Below are 6576 nucleotides of genomic sequence, written 5' to 3'. Positions count from 1 at the left end.
AGAAAGAGCAACTTAATATAAGGTAGGTCCATTCAAAAGTCTGATGGCAGCAGGGAAGAAACTGTTCTTGAGTCGATTGGTATGTGACCTCAGACTTTTGTATCTTTTTCCTGACAGAAGAAAGTGGAAGAGATGAAGATGTACCACTGACACTAGCCAGTCATGCGTTAGATTCTAGACACAGAGCGAGAGGTTGAAGTCATGCCTAAGAGCAGTGTGCCTACTCTGTAACCTGTTTACAATACAATAAAGAAATGTTAAGCCGGCACCAGACTATGTCTACAGTAGGGCAACCTAGGCTAGTGAGTGAGCTGCATGAGTGCCCCTCCTTCATCTCAGTGGACCGCAAGGTTGAAATCGGGCTTGTTCACTAACTGTGACCCCATGAATAAGATAAAATATATTTAAACACGCTGAACATTTAATAACAAGTTATAGAAAATGCTTAATCATTTATATATTAATAAAAGGGTCATCAACTTCAAATGGTAAAAACAAGAGAAATATTTACACTTTGAACACAGAGGGAGCTCACGGCTCTCACTGTCAATGTGAGCAATCAGCACGCACATCACTTCACTTACCCTTGCTTCACAGGTGTATCACTTCAATCAGACTGGTAGGAAAAAAGCTGCGTGGATGGAAACCAGTGGAATCTGGCACAACTGCGTATGAGTAACGGTCACCAAAATGTCTTGTGGGCCGAATTCAAAATCTTGATGGGCCGCATGTTACCCCTGGCCGCAGGTTGCCCACTGCTGGTCTACAGTCTGTCTAAGAACCAAGTCCCATGACTTGAGTTCAAGACAGAAGGACCCATTCACAGAATAAGTTGCAGATTATAAAAGTAGAAACCCCATAACCTGGTAGAATATAGATTGGTTAAATTATTTATTATGATCACTGATGCATTATTTACTCCTTCCCCTTTCCTCACTCTTTGGATTCACCTATTGTTTTCACCCCATGGTTGCCCATTGCCTATTAGAAGATTGAACATTCCTTAGTCCCATGAAAAACTTGACATTTGTTGAACAAGAGTTGTGCCTCTGCAGGGTGGGACCAAGATAATAACAGGCCTCACCTAAAGCTGTCAAGTCACACCCCGTAGACAAGCTTTGAACATCAGTCAGCGCTGAGATTCGAACCTGTGACCTCTTGAGTTCAGAACCAAATACATTAATTTGAACTGAAATGATATCACACATAAAATCATAATTGCTGCACATTACACCAGCTGGTCACATGGAAGCTGGGATGAGGCGGGGTCACATTTCGAGAGTGCAGGAGTTCTCCCCGGAGCACGGGCAGACACAGCACATAAGAACGGCTCAGAGTTAACAATAAACCTTTCTTGTTCTAAGCCCTCGGTCACCAGTTATTGCAACCCAGTACTTCCACACTCAGCATAATTGGAAAGAAATGATTGTCTACGTTATCTTTTCTGTAATCAGTGGGAGGGGTGTTTTATCAGCCTGAAATCAGATGGAAATATTTCAGCTTCTTGAGATGCAAGTGAGACCCTTTCCTGTGCTGTGTTTTTCTTGCCTTCCTGAGGTGATGCTTTAGTTTTACACTTTGGCCTCAGGCTATGGGTGTTGGCCAGAATATCTTAATTAGGGTCTAATATAGTAACATGTCACTCTACCTTCAGGCGTTTTCAAAAGTTACATCTTGTTTTGACTCTCAAGGTTAATGTGAAAAATATTCACTGCAGCAATCATTATTACATTAGCACAAAGGGTTGAACCCAACAATATTAACTGGGGAGGAGTGTGACAGTCTCCAACAGGCAAACAAACAAATGTTTAGTTATCTCAAAGAGCGCCGGTTCACATACCCATCCATTTCACTTGCAGACACAGCCAGTGCCTCGCCAACAAGCCATAAACCCCTATATCGTATCCTGCTGCCTGCAGTCCAAAAACACTGTTAGCACCATTCACCATGACCTACATGCAAGCACTACCATTCTGACCATCAAACGCTTCCAAACAGTCGAGCTCTATCCTTCAAACCAGTTCCATTTTGCTTACCAGAAACAGAACTGGGCCAGTTGTGTAAATACTGTGGTCACAAGCGTAGATCAGGACCTGGGAACTCTGCAGTGAATAACTCACCTCCTGACTCCACAAAGCCTGTCCACCATCTACAAGGCACAAGTCAAGAGTGTAATGGAATACTCTCCACTTGCCTGGATGGGTGCAGCTCCAATATCACTCAAAAAGCTCGACACCATCCAGCACAAAGCAGCCCACCCGATTGGTACCCCATCCACATCCTTAAACATTCACTCCCTCTTCTACCGATGCGCAGTGTGTACCATCTACAAGATTCACAGTGGCAGCAGTGTGTACCATCTACAAGATTCACAGTGGCAGCAGTGTGTACCATCTACAAGATTCACAGTGGCAGCAGTGTATACCATCTACAAGATTCACAGTGGCAGCAGTGTGTACCATCTACAAGATTCACAGTGGCAGCAGTGTATACCATCTACAAGATTCACAGTGGCAGCAGTGTGTACCATCTACAAGATGCACAGTGGCAGCAGTGTGTACCATCTACAAGATGCACAGTGGCAGCAGTGTGTACCATCTACAAGTGCACTGCTGCGACTCAACAAGTCTCCTTCAACAGCATCTTCCAAACCAACGACCTCGACCACCAAGTGGAATGAAGGCAGAAGATGCATGGGAACACCACAACCTGCATCCGTGTCACGCACTATCTTCTGTTTATATCTTTCCCAACATTTACCTCCACTGGCATTATCTAAAATCAAAATGATCCCCTTGGCACTTAACCAGCTGGTTCTGGAAACAATAGTGCCAGGTTTTAATAGAGATAACTTGTCATCAATCCATGACTTGGATTGGTCCTGTGGCAGGTGGGACGGTGAGATTCTGCACTGTGGCTGGAATTTTACTGCCCTGCCTGCCACGGGAATTGGAGCAGGTGAGGGGCAGATGATGGGAAGGTCCATTGACCACGAGCGGGAGTTTATGATTTCGCAATGAACGAGGCTGCAAAATCCCGCCCCCAACTCTATGTAAACAAGCACAAGGTGGGGCCAGGGACAGTAACTCTGGGTACTCCAGGCATGCAGAGACAGGAGGAGAAGATCACTGTAGGAGATTTATTAGTTATGTTGGCCCAGGGAGGGATGGAAAGGAATGAGGGTGGATCCGTAGGGGTCAAGAAATGGAGGAGAAAGGGGTGGGATCAGTTGGCACATTGCTAACTTCAACATGAAAAGTGACATATAAAGTTTTCCAAAGGAGACGCGGGAAGCCATTTGGGAATTTTTGATCCCTATTCGGCCCGCACGACATTCCAATAGCAAGTGGGAGATGTCCCTCAGGTCTGATTACCAGCATTCCCAATATGTGTATTGATGAGGGAATGGTTAGTGATTCAAATTCTAGGACAGAGATGTTAAAATTTAAATTCCATCAATGTAAATTGCAAATGCCCTTTTCATTTCAATAAAGCCCTGTTTTGTAGCGAAAACAGATGGGCTAGGCTGTCCAAGAGGGAGGTTAAACGTGCCATCATTGGAGAAAGGGTGGTTATGTAAAGGGTATGTGTGTAAAGAGAACAAAATTGACAAAAACGAATGTAGGCCCCTTACAGTCAAAAACAGGAGAATTCATAACAGGGGGTAAAGAAATGGCTGAGGAATTAAATTCCTACTTTGCTTCAGTCTTCACAAAGGAAGGCATGAATAATGTGCCAAAAGTGCTGAGAGAAATATGTTCTGGTAAGGAGCTGAAAGGAATCAGCATTAGTAGAGAAATTAATTTGGGGAAATTGACGGGATTGAAAGTGGATAAATTTCCAGATCCTGATAATCTTCATCCCAGAGTACTTAAAGAAGTGGCCCTGGAAATAGTAGATCCATTGGTGGTTAATTTCCAAAATTCTTTGGACTCTGGAAGAGTTCCTATAGATTGGAGGGTAGCTAATGTAAGCCCACTATTCAAAAAGGGAAATAGAGGGAAAAAAGGGAACTATAGACCAGTTAGCCTAACATCATCGGTACTGGGGAAGTTGCTAGAGTCTATTATCAAGGATTTCATAACTCAGCATTTGGAAGGCAGTGGTATAATCAGACAAACTCAGCATGGATTTACCAAAGGGAAATCATACTTGATGAATCTATTGGAAATTTTTGAGGATGTAACCAGTAGAGTTGACCAAGGAGAACCAGTGAATGTGGTTTATTTAGACTTTCAGGAAGCTTTCGACAAGGTCTCACATAACAGACTACTATGTAAAGTTAAAGCACATGGGAATTGCAGGTAATGTCTTGAGATGGATAGAAAGCTGGTTAACAGATAGGAAGCAAAGAGTTGGCATAAAAGGGTCTTTTTCTGATTGGCAGTCAGTGACTAGTGGGGTTCTGCAGGGTTCTGTGCTCAGACCCCAACTGTTCACATTATATATTAATGATTTGGAAGAGGGAACTGAATGTATCCAATATCATTTCCAAATTTGCAGATGATACAAAATTGGGTGGGACAGTGAGCTGTGAGGAGGATGTAGAATCTTAGAATCCCTACAGCACAGAAAGAGGCCATTCAGCCCATCGAGTCTGCACCGACCACAATCCCACCCAGGCCCTACCCCCACATATTTACCCACTAATCCCTCTAACCTACGCATCCCAGGACACTAAGGGCAATTTTAGCTTGGCCAATCAACCTAACCCGCACATCTTTGGATTGTGGGAGGAAACCGGAGCACCCGGAGGAAACCCACGCAGACACGAGGAGAATGTGCAAACTCCACACAGACAGTGACCCAAGCCGGGAATCGAACCCAGGTCCCTGGAGCTGTGAAGCAGCAGTGCTAACCACTGTGCTACCGTGCCGCCCCGGTAGATGTACCGGTAGATGTAGAGATGCTTCAGTGTGATTTCGACAGGCTGAGTGAGTGGGCATTTGCATGGCAAATTCAGTATAATGTGGATAAATGTGAGATTATCCACTCTGGTAGCAATAATAGAAAGACAGATTATTACTTGAATGGGTGTAAATTGAGAGAAGTGGATTTTGATTTGATTTGATTTATTATTGTCACATGTATTAGTATACAGGAAAAAGTATTGTTTTTTGCACACTATACAGACAAAGCATACCATTCATAGAGAAAGAAAGGAGAGCATGCAGAATGTAGTGTTACAGTCATAGCTAGGGTGTAGAGAAAGATCAACTTAATATGAGGTAGCAGAGATGGCAGCAGGGAAGAAGTTGCTCTTGAGTTGGTTGGTACATGACCTCAGAATTTTGAATCTTTTTCCCAATGGAAGAAACTGGAAGAGAGAATGTCCGGGATGCGTGGGGCCCTTGATTATGCTGGCTGCTTTTCTGAGGCAGCGGAAAGTGTAGACAGTGTCAGTGGGTGGGAGGCTGGTTTGCGTAATGGACTGGGCCCCGTTCATGACCCCTTGTAGTTTCTTGCGGTCTTGGGCAGAGCAGGAGCCATACCAAGCTGTGATACAACCAGAAAGAATGCTTTCTATGGTGCATCTGTAAAAGTTGGTGAGAGTCATAGCAGACATGCTAAATTTCCTTAGTTTCCTGAGAAATTAGAGGTGTTGGTGGGCTTTCTTAACTATAGTGTCGGCATAGAGGTACCAGGACAGGTTGTTGGTGATCTGGACACCTAAAAACCTGAAGCTCTCGACCATTTCTACTTTGTCCCCATTAATGTGTGGCTTGTGTGGCTTTTGCTACCAAATAAACCTGTTGGACTTTAACCTGGTGTTGTTAAACTTCTTACCCCATTAATGTAGACAGGGGTATGTCCTCCACTACACTTCCTGAAGTACTCAATGAGACCATGCATCAGTCGCTAAAAGTAAGTATGCAGGTACAGCCAGGCAGTAAAGAAGTCAAATGGTATGTTGGCCTTCATAGCAAGAGGATTTTAGTATCGGGAGGGATGTTTTGCTGCAATTGTATAGGGTGTTGGTGAGGCCACACCTGGAGTATTGTGTACAGTTTTGTTGTTGTTATCTGAGGAAGGATGTCCTTGCTATAGAGGGAGCACAGCGAAGGTTTACCAGCCTATTCCTCGGATGGCAGGTCTGTCATATAAAGAGAGACTAAATTGGTTAGATTTATATTCACTGGAGTTTAGAAGAGTGAGAGGGGATCTCATAGAAACTTATAAAATTCTAACAGGATTAGACAGGGTAGATTCAGAAAGAATGTTCCCATTGGTGTAGGGGAGTCCAGAACTAGGGGTCATAGTTTGAGGATAAGGGGTAAATCTTTTAGAGGTGAGGAGAAATTTCTCCACCCAGAGAGGGTGGTGAATGTATGGAATTCACTACCATAGAATGTAGTTGAGGCCAAAACATTGTCTGATTTCAAGAAGAAATTAGATATGGCTCTTGGGGCTAAAGGGATATGGGGAGACGGGGGGGGGGGGGGGGCAGTGGTCAGGATATTGAATTCGATGATCAAAATGAATGATGGAGCAGGCTCAAAGGGTTGAATGGCCTACTCCTGCTTCTAGTGTCTATGTTTCTATGTTCCTATTAATAATAAGATTGACTGATTTTTT

The sequence above is a fragment of the Mustelus asterias genome, chromosome 12, assembly GCF_964213995.1.
Source record: "Mustelus asterias chromosome 12, sMusAst1.hap1.1, whole genome shotgun sequence".
Taxonomy (NCBI): Eukaryota; Metazoa; Chordata; class Chondrichthyes; order Carcharhiniformes; family Triakidae; genus Mustelus; species Mustelus asterias.
The sequence above is the reverse complement of the archived record's forward strand: the minus strand, read 5'-3'. Positions refer to the sequence as shown.